Below are 14627 nucleotides of genomic sequence, written 5' to 3' on the forward strand. Positions count from 1 at the left end.
AATCTGAAATCTGGTATCGATATTTTTTCTTACACTTCATGCTTTAATGTGCCTCGTTGGTGCAGCATGCAGCGCGTCAGTCTCATAATCTGAAGGTTGTGAGTTCGATCCTCACATGGGGCAGCAAAGCTTATAAAAAGACTATTGTCTGATGGTGAAAATTAATTCTCAGTGGTTTTGGACTTACAGACAATACATACTTTTGTCACGGTGGAAACCACGTCTTAAGGTCGATATCAAATTGTTTTACTTTAGAATGAAATCATAGTTTTTTTCTCAGGTGTTGTGGTTTTTCAGACCTAACATTTTGGCACGGTGCTTACCATGTCACTGTCAAAAAGTGAAGGTCGGTATCAATATTTTTTCTTACACTTAATGAATTAATGTGCCTCGTTGGCGCAGCAGGCACTGCGTCAGTCTCATAATCTGAAGGTCGTGAGTTCGATCCTCACATGGGGCAGCAAAGCTTATAAGATGACAGTGTTTTCTGAAGGTGAAAATTAATTCTCAGTCGTTTTGGACTTTCAGACAGTACATACTTTTGTCACGGTGGAAACCACATCTTAAGGTCGATATCAAATTGTTTTACTTTAGAATGAAATCATAGTTTTTTTCTCAGGTGTTGTGGTTTTTCAGATCTAACATTTTGGCACGGTGCTTACAACGTCACTGTCAAAAAGTGAAGGTCGGTATCGCTAATTTTTTCTTTCGATTTGTTGATTAAATGTGCTTCGTTAGCGCAGTAGGTAGCGAGTCTGTCTCATAATCTGAAGGTCGTGAGTTCGATCCTCACACGGGGCAGCAAAGTTTTAAAAAGACAGTGTTGTCTGAAGATGAAGTGAAAATTAATTCTCAGTGGTTTTGGACTTTCAGACAATACGTACTTTTGTCACGGTGCTTACAACGTCACTGTAAAATCTGAAGGTCGGTATCGATATCTATATTTTTTACTTTAGAATGAAATCATTGTTTATTTCTTAGGTGTTGTGGACTTTCAGACAATACATACTTTTGTCACGGTGGAAACCACATCTTAAGGTCGATATCAAATTGTTTTACTTTAGAATGAAATCATTGTTTTTTTCTCAGGTGTTGTGGTTTTTCAGACCATACATTTTGGCACGGTGCTTACAACGTCACTGTCAAAAAGTGAAGGTCGGTATCGATAATTTTTTCTTTCGATTTGTTGATTAAATGTGCTTCGTTAGCGCAGTAGGTAGCGCGTCAGTCTCATAATCTGAAGGTCGTGAGTTCGATACTCACACGGGGCAGCAAAGTATTAAAAAGACAGTGTTGTCCGAAGATGAAGTGAAAATTAATTCTCAGTGGTTTTGGACTTTCAGACAATACATACTTTTGTCACGGTGGATACCACATCTTAAGGTCGATATCTATATTTTTTACTTTAGAATGAAATCATATTTTTTTTCTCAGGTGTTGTGGACTTTCAGACCATACATTTTGGCACGGTACTTACAACATCACTGTCAAAAAGTGAAGGTCGGTATCAATATTTTTTCTTACACTTAATGCTTTAATGTGCCTCGTTGGCGCAGCAGGCAGCGCGTCAGTCTCATAATTTGAAGGTCGTAAATTCGATCCTCACACGGGGCAGCAAAGCTTATTAAAAAAAAGACAGTGATGTCTGAAGGTGAAAAGTAATTCTCAGTGCTTTTGGACTTTCAGACAATACATACTTTTGTCACGGTGGAAACCACATCTTAAGGTCGATATCAAATTGTTTTACTTTAGAATGAAATCATTGTTTTTTTCTCAGGTGTTGTGGTTTTTCAGACCATACATTTTGGCACGGTGCTTACAACGTCACTGTCAAAATCTGAAGGTCGTTATCGATATTTTTTCTTTACGCTTAAGGTTTAAAAGTGCCTCGTTGGCGCAGCAGGCAGCGCGTCAGTCTCATAATCTGAAGGTCGTGAGTTCGATCCTCACACGGGGCAGCAAAGCTTTTAAAAAGACAGTGTTTTCTGAAGATGAAGTGAAAATTAATTCTCAGTGTTATTGGACGTTCAGACGATACATACTTTTGTCACGGTGCTTACAACGTCACTGTAAAATCTTAAGGTCGGTATCGATACCTATATTTTTTACTTTAGAATTAAATCATTGTTTATTTCTTAGGTGTTGTGGACTTTCAGACCATACATTTTGGCACGGTGCTTACAACGTCACTGTCAAAATCTGAAGATCGGTATCGATATCTATATTTTTTACTTTAGAATGAAATCATTGTTTTTTTCTTAGGTGTTGTGGACTTTCAGACCATACATTTTGGCACGGTGATTACAACGTCACTGTCAAAAAGTGAAGGTCGGTATCAATATTTTTTCTTACACTTAATGCTTTAATGTGCCTCTTTGGCGCAGCAGGCATCGCGTCAGTCTCATAATTTGAAGGTCGTAAGTTCGATCCTCACACGGGGCAGGAAAGCTTATAAAAAGACAGTGATGTCCGAAGGTGAAAATTAATTCTCAGTGTTTTTGGACTTTCAGACAATACATACTTTTGTCACGGTGGATACCACATCTTAAGGTCGATATCTATATTTTTTACTTTAGAATGAAATCATAGTTTTTTTCTCAGGTGTTGTGGACTTTCAGACCATACATTTTGGCACGGTGCTTACAACGTCACTGTCAAAAAGTGAAGGTCGGTATCAATATTTTTTCTTACACTTAAAGCTTTAACGTGCCTCTTTGGCGCAGCAGGCAGCGCGTCAGTCTCATAATTTGAAGGTCGTAAGTTCGATCCTCACACGGGGCAGCAAAGCTTATAAAAAGACAGTGATGTCCGAAGGTGAAAATTAATTCTCATTGGTTTTGGACTTTCAGACAATACATACTTTTGTCACGGTGGAAACCACATCTTAAGGTCGATATCAAATTGTTTTACTTTAGAATGAAATCATTGTTTTTTTCTCAGGTGTTGTGGTTTTTCAGACCATACATTTTGGCACGGTGCTTACAACGTCACTGTCAAAATCTGAAGGTCGTTATCGATATTTTTTCTTTACGCTTAAGGTTTAAAAGTGCCTCGTTGGCGCAGCAGGCAGTGCGTCAGTCTCATAATCTGAAGGTCGTGAGTTCGATCCTCAAAAGGGGCAGCAAAGCTTTTAAAAAGACAGTGTTTTCTGAAGATGAAGTGAAAATTAATTCTCAGTGTTATTGGACGTTCAGACGATACATACTTTTGTCACGGTGCTTACAACGTCACTGTAAAATCTGAAGGTCGGTATCGATATCTATATTTTTTATTTTAGAATGAAATCATTGTTTATTTCTTAGGTGTTGTGGACTTTCAGACCATACATTTTGGCACGGTGCTTACAACGTCACTGTCAAAATCTGAAGGTCGGTATCGATATCTATATTTTTTACTTTAGAATGAAATCATTGTTTTTTTCTTAGGTGTTGTGGACTTTCAGACCATACATTTTGGCACGGTGCTTACAACGTCACTGTCTTTAATCTGAAATTTGGTATCGATATTTTTTCTTACACTTCATGCTTTAATGTGCCTCCTTGGTGCAGCAGGCAGCGCGTCAGTCTCATAATCTAAAGGTCGTGAGTTCGATCCTCACACGGGGCAGCAAAGCTTATAAAAAGACCGTTGTCTGATGGTGAAAATTAATTCTCGGTGGTTTTGGACTTACAGACAATACATACTTTTGTCACGGTGGAAACCACGTCTTAAGGTCGATATCAAATTGTTTTACTTTAGAATGAAATCATAGTTTTTTTCTCAGGTGTTGTGGTTTTTCAGACCTAACTTTTTGGCACGGTGCTTACAACGTCACTGTCAAAAAGTGAAGGTCGGTATCGATAATTTTTTCTTTCGATTTGTTGATTAAATGTTCTTAGTTAGCGCAGTAGGTAGCGCGTCAGTCTCATAATCTGAAGGTCGTGAGTTCGATCCTCACACGGGGCAGCAAAGGTTTTAAAAAGACAGTGTTGTCCGAAGATGAAGTGAAAATTAATTCTCAGTGGTTTTGGACTTTCAGACAATACATACTTTTGTCACGGTGGAAACCACATCTTAAGGTCGATATCAAATTGTTTTACTTTAGAATGATTTCATAATTTTTTTCTCAGGTGTTGTGGACTTTCAGACCATACATTTTGGCACGGTGCTTACAACGTCACTGTCAAAAAGTGAAGGTCGGTATCAATATTTTTTCTTACACTTAATTCTTTAATGTGCCTCTTTGGCGCAGCAGGCAGCGCGTCAGTCTCATAATTTGAAGGTCGTAAGTTCGATCCTCACACGGGGCAGCAAAGCTTATAAAAAGACATTGATGTCCGAAGGTGAAAATTAATTCTCAGTGGTTTTGGACTTTCAGACAATACATACTTTTGTCACGGTGGAAACCACATCTTAAGTTCGATATAAAATTGTTTTACTTTAGAATGATTTCATAATTTTTTTCTCAGGTGTTGTGGACTTTCAGACCATACATTTTGGCACGGTGATTACAACGTCACTGTCAAAAAGTGAAGGTCGGTATCAATATTTTTTCTTACACTTAATGCTTTAATGTGCCTCTTTGGCGCAGCAGGCATCGCGTCAGTCTCATAATTTGAAGGTCGTAAGTTCGATCCTCACACGGGGCAGGAAAGCTTATAAAAAGACAGTGATGTCCGAAGGTGAAAATTAATTCTCAGTGGTTTTGGACTTTCAGACAATACATACTTTTGTCACGGTGGAAACCACATCTTAAGGTCGATATCAAATTGTTTTACTTTAGAATGAAATCATTGTTTTTTTCTCAGGTGTTGTGGTTTTTCAGACCATACATTTTGGCACGGTGCTTACAACGTCACTGTCAAAATCTGAAGGTCGTTATCGATATTTTTTCTTTACGCTTAAGGTTTAAAAGTGCCTCGTTGGCGCAGCAGGCAGCGCGTCAGTCTCATAATCTGAAGGTCGTGAGTTCGATCCTCACACGGGGCAGCAAAGCTTTTAAAAAGACAGTGTTTTCTGAAGATGAAGTGAAAATTAATTCTCAGTGTTATTGGACGTTCAGACGATACATACTTTTGTCACGGTGCTTACAACGTCACTGTAAAATCTGAAGGTCGGTATCGATATCTATATTTTTTACTTTAGAATGAAATCATTGTTTATTTCTTAGGTGTTGTGGACTTTCAGACCATACATTTTGGCACGGTGCTTACAACGTCACTGTCAAAATCTGAAGGTCGGTATCGATATCTATATTTTTTACTTTAGAATGAAATCATTGTTTTTTTCTTAGGTGTTGTGGACTTTCAGACCATACATTTTGGCACGGTGCTTACAACGTCACTGTCAAAATCTGAAATTTGGTATCGATATTTTTTCTTACACTTCATGCTTTAATGTGCCTCCTTGGTGCAGCAGGCAGCGCGTCAGTCTCATAATCTAAAGGTCGTGAGTTCGATCCTCACACGGGGCAGCAAAGCTTCTAAAAAGACCGTTGTCTGATGGTGAAAATTAATTCTCGGTGGTTTTGGACTTACAGACAATACATACTTTTGTCACGGTGGAAACCACGTCTTAAGGTCGATATCAAATTGTTTTACTTTAGAATGAAATCGTAGTTTTTTTCTCAGGTGTTGTGGACTTTCAGACCATACATTTTGGCACGGTGCTTACATCGTCACTGTCAAAAAGTGAAGGTCGGTATCGATATTTTTTCTTACACTTAATGATTTAACGTTCCTTGTTGGCGCAGCAGGCACCGCGTCAGTCTCATAATCTGAAGGTCGTGAGTTCGATCCTCACACGGGGCAGCAAAGCTTATAAAAGACAGTTTTGTCTGAAGGTGAAAATTAATTCTCAGTGTTTTTGGACTTTCAGACAATACATACTTTTGTCACGGTGGATACCACATCTTAAGGTCGATATCTATATTTTTTACTTTAGAATGAAATCATAGTTTTTTTCTCAGGTGTTGTGGACTTTCAGACCATACATTTTGGCACGGTGCTTACAACGTCACTGTCAAAAAGTGAAGGTCGGTATCAATATTTTTTCTTACACTTAAAGCTTTAACGTGCCTCTTTGGCGCAGCAGGCAGCGCGTCAGTCTCATAATTTGAAGGTCGTAAGTTCGATCCTCACACGGGGCAGCAAAGCTTATAAAAAGACAGTGATGTCCGAAGGTGAAAATTAATTCTCAGTGGTTTTGGACTTTCAGACAATACATACTTTTGTCACGGTGGAAACCACATCTTAAGGTCGATATCAAATTGTTTTACTTTAGAATGAAATCATAGTTTTTTTCTCAGGTGTTGTGGTTTTTCAGACCATACATTTTGGCACGGTGCTTACAACGTCACTGTCAAAATCTGAAGGTCGTTATCGATATTTTTTCTTTACGCTTAAGGTTTAAAAGTGCCTCGTTGGCGCAGCAGGCAGTGCGTCAGTCTCATAATCTGAAGGTCGTGAGTTCGATCCTCAAAAGGGGCAGCAAAGCTTTTAAAAAGACAGTGTTTTCTGAAGATGAAGTGAAAATTAATTCTCAGTGTTATTGGACGTTCAGACGATACATACTTTTGTCACGGTGCTTACAACGTCACTGTAAAATCTGAAGGTCGGTATCGATATCTATATTTTTTATTTTAGAATGAAATCATTGTTTATTTCTTAGGTGTTGTGGACTTTCAGACCATACATTTTGGCACGGTGCTTACAACGTCACTGTCAAAATCTGAAGGTCGGTATCGATATCTATATTTTTTACTTTAGAATGAAATCATTGTTTTTTTCTTAGGTGTTGTGGACTTTCAGACCATACATTTTGGCACGGTGCTTACAACGTCACTGTCTTTAATCTGAAATTTGGTATCGATATTTTTTCTTACACTTCATGCTTTAATGTGCCTCCTTGGTGCAGCAGGCAGCGTGTCAGTCTCATAATCTAAAGGTCGTGAGTTCGATCCTCACACGGGGCAGCAAAGCTTATAAAAAGACCGTTGTCTGATGGTGAAAATTAATTCTCTGTGGTTTTGGACTTACAGACAATACATACTTTTGTCACGGTGGAAACCACGTCTTAAGGTCGATATCAAATTGTTTTACTTTAGAATGAAATCATAGTTTTTTTCTCAGGTGTTGTGGTTTTTCAGACCTAACTTTTTGGCACGGTGCTTACAACGTCACTGTCAAAAAGTGAAGGTCGGTATCGATAATTTTTTCTTTCGATTTGTTGATTAAATGTTCTTAGTTAGCGCAGTAGGTAGCGCGTCAGTCTCATAATCTGAAGGTCGTGAGTTCGATCCTCACACGGGGCAGCAAAGGTTTTAAAAAGACAGTGTTGTCCGAAGATGAAGTGAAAATTAATTCTCAGTGGTTTTGGACTTTCAGACAATACATACTTTTGTCACGGTGGAAACCACATCTTAAGGTCGATATCAAATTGTTTTACTTTAGAATGATTTCATAATTTTTTTCTCAGGTGTTGTGGACTTTCAGACCATACATTTTGGCACGGTGCTTACAACGTCACTGTCAAAAAGTGAAGGTCGGTATCAATATTTTTTCTTACACTTAATGCTTTAATGTGCCTCTTTGGCGCAGCAGGCAGCGCGTCAGTCTCATAATTTGAAGGTCGTAAGTTCGATCCTCACACGGGGCAGCAAAGCTTATAAAAAGACAGTGATGTCCGAAGGTGAAAATTAATTCTCAGTGGTTTTGGACTTTCAGACAATACATACTTTTGTCACGGTGGAAACCACATCTTAAGGTCGATATCAAATTGTTTTACTTTAGAATGAAATCATTGTTTTTTTCTCAGGTGTTGTGGTTTTTCAGACCATACATTTTGGCACGGTGCTTACAACGTCACTGTCAAAATCTGAAGGTTGTTATCGATATTTTTTCTTTACGCTTAAGGTTTAAAAGTGCCTCGTTGGCGCAGCAGGCAGCGCGTCAGTCTCATAATCTGAAGGTCGTGAGTTCGATCCTCACACGGGGCAGCAAAGCTTTTAAAAAGACAGTGTTTTCTGAAGATGAAGTGAAAATTAATTCTCAGTGTTATTGGACGTTCAGACGATACATACTTTTGTCACGGTGCTTACAACGTCACTGTAAAATCTGAAGGTCGGTATCGATATCTATATTTTTTACTTTAGAATGAAATCATTGTTTATTTCTTAGGTGTTGTGGACTTTCAGACCATACATTTTGGCACGGTGCTTACAACGTCACTGTCAAAATCTGAAGGTCGGTATCGATATCTATATTTTTTACTTTAGAATGAAATCATTGTTTTTTTCTTAGGTGTTGTGGACTTTCAGACCATACATTTTGGCACGGTGCTTACAACGTCACTGTCAAAATCTGAAATCTGGTATCGATATTTTTTCTTACACTTCATGCTTTAATGTGCCTCGTTGGTGCAGCATGCAGCGCGTCAGTCTCATAATCTGAAGGTTGTGAGTTCGATCCTCACATGGGGCAGCAAAGCTTATAAAAAGACTATTGTCTGATGGTGAAAATTAATTCTCAGTGGTTTTGGACTTACAGACAATACATACTTTTGTCACGGTGGAAACCACGTCTTAAGGTCGATATCAAATTGTTTTACTTTAGAATGAAATCATAGTTTTTTTCTCAGGTGTTGTGGTTTTTCAGACCTAACATTTTGGCACGGTGCTTACCATGTCACTGTCAAAAAGTGAAGGTCGGTATCAATATTTTTTCTTACACTTAATGAATTAATGTGCCTCGTTGGCGCAGCAGGCACTGCGTCAGTCTCATAATCTGAAGGTCGTGAGTTCGATCCTCACATGGGGCAGCAAAGCTTATAAGATGACAGTGTTTTCTGAAGGTGAAAATTAATTCTCAGTCGTTTTGGACTTTCAGACAGTACATACTTTTGTCACGGTGGAAACCACATCTTAAGGTCATATCAAATTGTTTTACTTTAGAATGAAATCGTAGTTTTTTTCTCAGGTGTTGTGGACTTTCAGACCATACATTTTGGCACGGTGCTTACATCGTCACTGTCAAAAAGTGAAGGTCGGTATCGATATTTTTTCTTACACTTAATGATTTAACGTTCCTTGTTGGCGCAGCAGGCACCGCGTCAGTCTCATAATCTGAAGGTCGTGAGTTCGATCCTCACACGGGGCAGCAAAGCTTATAAAAGACAGTTTTGTCTGAAGGTGAAAATTAATTCTCAGTGTGTTTGGACTTTCAGACAATACATACTTTTGTCACGGTGGATACCACATCTTAAGGTCGATATCTATATTTTTTACTTTAGAATGAAATCATAGTTTTTTTCTCAGGTGTTGTGGACTTTCAGACCATACATTTTGGCACGGTGCTTACAACGTCACTGTCAAAAAGTGAAGGTCGGTATCAATATTTTTTCTTACACTTAAAGCTTTAACGTGCCTCTTTGGCGCAGCAGGCAGCGCGTCAGTCTCATAATTTGAAGGTCGTAAGTTCGATCCTCACACGGGGCAGCAAAGCTTATAAAAAGACAGTGATGTCCGAAGGTGAAAATTAATTCTCAGTGGTTTTGGACTTTCAGACAATACATACTTTTGTCACGGTGGAAACCACATCTTAAGGTCGATATCAAATTGTTTTACTTTAGAATGAAATCATAGTTTTTTTCTCAGGTGTTGTGGTTTTTCAGACCATACATTTTGGCACGGTGCTTACAACGTCACTGTCAAAATCTGAAGGTCGTTATCGATATTTTTTCTTTACGCTTAAGGTTTAAAAGTGCCTCGTTGGCGCAGCAGGCAGTGCGTCAGTCTCATAATCTGAAGGTCGTGAGTTCGATCCTCAAAAGGGGCAGCAAAGCTTTTAAAAAGACAGTGTTTTCTGAAGATGAAGTGAAAATTAATTCTCAGTGTTATTGGACGTTCAGACGATACATACTTTTGTCACGGTGCTTACAACGTCACTGTAAAATCTGAAGGTCGGTATCGATATCTATATTTTTTATTTTAGAATGAAATCATTGTTTATTTCTTAGGTGTTGTGGACTTTCAGACCATACATTTTGGCACGGTGCTTACAACGTCACTGTCAAAATCTGAAGGTCGGTATCGATATCTATATTTTTTACTTTAGAATGAAATCATTGTTTTTTTCTTAGGTGTTGTGGACTTTCAGACCATACATTTTGGCACGGTGCTTACAACGTCACTGTCTTTAATCTGAAATTTGGTATCGATATTTTTTCTTACACTTCATGCTTTAATGTGCCTCCTTGGTGCAGCAGGCAGCGTGTCAGTCTCATAATCTAAAGGTCGTGAGTTCGATCCTCACACGGGGCAGCAAAGCTTATAAAAAGACCGTTGTCTGATGGTGAAAATTAATTCTCTGTGGTTTTGGACTTACAGACAATACATACTTTTGTCACGGTGGAAACCACGTCTTAAGGTCGATATCAAATTGTTTTACTTTAGAATGAAATCATAGTTTTTTTCTCAGGTGTTGTGGTTTTTCAGACCTAACTTTTTGGCACGGTGCTTACAACGTCACTGTCAAAAAGTGAAGGTCGGTATCGATAATTTTTTCTTTCGATTTGTTGATTAAATGTTCTTAGTTAGCGCAGTAGGTAGCGCGTCAGTCTCATAATCTGAAGGTCGTGAGTTCGATCCTCACACGGGGCAGCAAAGGTTTTAAAAAGACAGTGTTGTCCGAAGATGAAGTGAAAATTAATTCTCAGTGGTTTTGGACTTTCAGACAATACATACTTTTGTCACGGTGGAAACCACATCTTAAGGTCGATATCAAATTGTTTTACTTTAGAATGATTTCATAATTTTTTTCTCAGGTGTTGTGGACTTTCAGACCATACATTTTGGCACGGTGCTTACAACGTCACTGTCAAAAAGTGAAGGTCGGTATCAATATTTTTTCTTACACTTAATGCTTTAATGTGCCTCTTTGGCGCAGCAGGCAGCGCGTCAGTCTCATAATTTGAAGGTCGTAAGTTCGATCCTCACACGGGGCAGCAAAGCTTATAAAAAGACAGTGATGTCCGAAGGTGAAAATTAATTCTCAGTGGTTTTGGACTTTCAGACAATACATACTTTTGTCACGGTGGAAACCACATCTTAAGGTCGATATCAAATTGTTTTACTTTAGAATGAAATCATTGTTTTTTTCTCAGGTGTTGTGGTTTTTCAGACCATACATTTTGGCACGGTGCTTACAACGTCACTGTCAAAATCTGAAGGTTGTTATCGATATTTTTTCTTTACGCTTAAGGTTTAAAAGTGCCTCGTTGGCGCAGCAGGCAGCGCGTCAGTCTCATAATCTGAAGGTCGTGAGTTCGATCCTCACACGGGGCAGCAAAGCTTTTAAAAAGACAGTGTTTTCTGAAGATGAAGTGAAAATTAATTCTCAGTGTTATTGGACGTTCAGACGATACATACTTTTGTCACGGTGCTTACAACGTCACTGTAAAATCTGAAGGTCGGTATCGATATCTATATTTTTTACTTTAGAATGAAATCATTGTTTATTTCTTAGGTGTTGTGGACTTTCAGACCATACATTTTGGCACGGTGCTTACAACGTCACTGTCAAAATCTGAAGGTCGGTATCGATATCTATATTTTTTACTTTAGAATGAAATCATTGTTTTTTTCTTAGGTGTTGTGGACTTTCAGACCATACATTTTGGCACGGTGCTTACAACGTCACTGTCAAAATCTGAAATCTGGTATCGATATTTTTTCTTACACTTCATGCTTTAATGTGCCTCGTTGGTGCAGCATGCAGCGCGTCAGTCTCATAATCTGAAGGTTGTGAGTTCGATCCTCACATGGGGCAGCAAAGCTTATAAAAAGACTATTGTCTGATGGTGAAAATTAATTCTCAGTGGTTTTGGACTTACAGACAATACATACTTTTGTCACGGTGGAAACCACGTCTTAAGGTCGATATCAAATTGTTTTACTTTAGAATGAAATCATAGTTTTTTTCTCAGGTGTTGTGGTTTTTCAGACCTAACATTTTGGCACGGTGCTTACCATGTCACTGTCAAAAAGTGAAGGTCGGTATCAATATTTTTTCTTACACTTAATGAATTAATGTGCCTCGTTGGCGCAGCAGGCACTGCGTCAGTCTCATAATCTGAAGGTCGTGAGTTCGATCCTCACATGGGGCAGCAAAGCTTATAAGATGACAGTGTTTTCTGAAGGTGAAAATTAATTCTCAGTCGTTTTGGACTTTCAGACAGTACATACTTTTGTCACGGTGGAAACCACATCTTAAGGTCGATATCAAATTGTTTTACTTTAGAATGAAATCATAGTTTTTTTCTCAGGTGTTGTGGTTTTTCAGATCTAACATTTTGGCACGGTGCTTACAACGTCACTGTCAAAAAGTGAAGGTCGGTATCGCTAATTTTTTCTTTCGATTTGTTGATTAAATGTGCTTCGTTAGCGCAGTAGGTAGCGAGTCTGTCTCATAATCTGAAGGTCGTGAGTTCGATCCTCACACGGGGCAGCAAAGTTTTAAAAAGACAGTGTTGTCTGAAGATGAAGTGAAAATTAATTCTCAGTGGTTTTGGACTTTCAGACAATACGTACTTTTGTCACGGTGCTTACAACGTCACTGTAAAATCTGAAGGTCGGTATCGATATCTATATTTTTTACTTTAGAATGAAATCATTGTTTATTTCTTAGGTGTTGTGGACTTTCAGACAATACATACTTTTGTCACGGTGGAAACCACATCTTAAGGTCGATATCAAATTGTTTTACTTTAGAATGAAATCATTGTTTTTTTCTCAGGTGTTGTGGTTTTTCAGACCATACATTTTGGCACGGTGCTTACAACGTCACTGTCAAAAAGTGAAGGTCGGTATCGATAATTTTTTCTTTCGATTTGTTGATTAAATGTGCTTCGTTAGCGCAGTAGGTAGCGCGTCAGTCTCATAATCTGAAGGTCGTGAGTTCGATACTCACACGGGGCAGCAAAGTATTAAAAAGACAGTGTTGTCCGAAGATGAAGTGAAAATTAATTCTCAGTGGTTTTGGACTTTCAGACAATACATACTTTTGTCACGGTGGATACCACATCTTAAGGTCGATATCTATATTTTTTACTTTAGAATGAAATCATATTTTTTTTCTCAGGTGTTGTGGACTTTCAGACCATACATTTTGGCACGGTACTTACAACATCACTGTCAAAAAGTGAAGGTCGGTATCAATATTTTTTCTTACACTTAATGCTTTAATGTGCCTCGTTGGCGCAGCAGGCAGCGCGTCAGTCTCATAATTTGAAGGTCGTAAATTCGATCCTCACACGGGGCAGCAAAGCTTATTAAAAAAAAGACAGTGATGTCTGAAGGTGAAAAGTAATTCTCAGTGCTTTTGGACTTTCAGACAATACATACTTTTGTCACGGTGGAAACCACATCTTAAGGTCGATATCAAATTGTTTTACTTTAGAATGAAATCATTGTTTTTTTCTCAGGTGTTGTGGTTTTTCAGACCATACATTTTGGCACGGTGCTTACAACGTCACTGTCAAAATCTGAAGGTCGTTATCGATATTTTTTCTTTACGCTTAAGGTTTAAAAGTGCCTCGTTGGCGCAGCAGGCAGCGCGTCAGTCTCATAATCTGAAGGTCGTGAGTTCGATCCTCACACGGGGCAGCAAAGCTTTTAAAAAGACAGTGTTTTCTGAAGATGAAGTGAAAATTAATTCTCAGTGTTATTGGACGTTCAGACGATACATACTTTTGTCACGGTGCTTACAACGTCACTGTAAAATCTTAAGGTCGGTATTGATACCTATATTTTTTACTTTAGAATTAAATCATTGTTTATTTCTTAGGTGTTGTGGACTTTCAGACCATACATTTTGGCACGGTGCTTACAACGTCACTGTCAAAATCTGAAGATCGGTATCGATATCTATATTTTTTACTTTAGAATGAAATCATTGTTTTTTTCTTAGGTGTTGTGGACTTTCAGACCATACATTTTGGCACGGTGCTTACAACGTCACTGTCAAAATCTGAAATCTGGTATCGATATTTTTTCTTACACTTCATGCTTTAATGTGCCTCGTTGGTGCAGCAGGCAGCGCGTCAGTCTCATAATCTAAAGGTCGTGAGTTCGATCCTCACACGGGGCAGCAAAGCTTTTAAAAAGACTGTTGTCTGATGGTGAAAATTAATTCTCAGTGGTTTTGGACTTACAGACAATACATACTTTTGTCACGGTGGAAACCACGTCTTAAGGTCGATATCAAATTGTTTTACTTTAGAATGAAATCATAGTTTTTTTCTCAGGTGTTGTGGTTTTTCAGACCTAACATTTTGGCACGGTGCTTACCATGTCACTGTCAAAAAGTGAAGGTCGGTATCGATAATTTTTTATTTCGATTTGTTGATTAAATCTTCTTAGTTAGCGCAGTAGGTAGCGCGTCAGTCTCATAATCTGAAGGTCGTGAGTTCGATCCTCACATGGGGCAGCAAAGCTTATAAAATGACAGTGTTGTCTGAAGGTGAAAATTAATTCTCAGTGGTTTTGGACTTTCAGACAGTACATACTTTTGTCACGGTGGAAACCACATCATAAGGTCGATATCAAATTGTTTTACTTTAGAATGAAATCATACTTTTTTTCTCAGGTGTTG

General features: G+C 38.4%; 7 non-coding genes across 7 annotated transcripts; all 7 read left to right on the forward strand.

Moving 5' to 3' along the window:
* Positions 1-1198: 1198 nt before the first annotated feature.
* Positions 1199-1271, forward strand: trnam-cau (transfer RNA methionine (anticodon CAU)). The gene has a single exon. It is a non-coding gene; the product is annotated as a tRNA-Met (tRNA).
* Positions 1272-1885: 614 nt separating this feature from the next.
* On the forward strand, positions 1886-1958 carry trnam-cau (transfer RNA methionine (anticodon CAU)). Its single transcript has one exon. It is a non-coding gene; the product is annotated as a tRNA-Met (tRNA).
* Positions 1959-4895: 2937 nt separating this feature from the next.
* trnam-cau (transfer RNA methionine (anticodon CAU)) lies at positions 4896-4968 on the forward strand. The gene has a single exon. It is a non-coding gene; the product is annotated as a tRNA-Met (tRNA).
* Positions 4969-7902: 2934 nt separating this feature from the next.
* trnam-cau (transfer RNA methionine (anticodon CAU)) lies at positions 7903-7975 on the forward strand. The gene has a single exon. It is a non-coding gene; the product is annotated as a tRNA-Met (tRNA).
* A 3272-nt stretch (positions 7976-11247) lies between these two features.
* Positions 11248-11320, forward strand: trnam-cau (transfer RNA methionine (anticodon CAU)). The gene has a single exon. It is a non-coding gene; the product is annotated as a tRNA-Met (tRNA).
* A 1559-nt stretch (positions 11321-12879) lies between these two features.
* On the forward strand, positions 12880-12952 carry trnam-cau (transfer RNA methionine (anticodon CAU)). Its single transcript has one exon. It is a non-coding gene; the product is annotated as a tRNA-Met (tRNA).
* Positions 12953-13566: 614 nt separating this feature from the next.
* trnam-cau (transfer RNA methionine (anticodon CAU)) lies at positions 13567-13639 on the forward strand. Its single transcript has one exon. It is a non-coding gene; the product is annotated as a tRNA-Met (tRNA).
* The last annotated feature ends 988 nt before the right edge of the window (positions 13640-14627 follow it).

The sequence above is a fragment of the Salmo salar genome, chromosome 02, assembly GCF_965601325.2.
Source record: "Salmo salar chromosome 02, fSalSal1, whole genome shotgun sequence".
In the NCBI taxonomy this organism is placed as follows: Eukaryota; Metazoa; Chordata; class Actinopteri; order Salmoniformes; family Salmonidae; genus Salmo; species Salmo salar.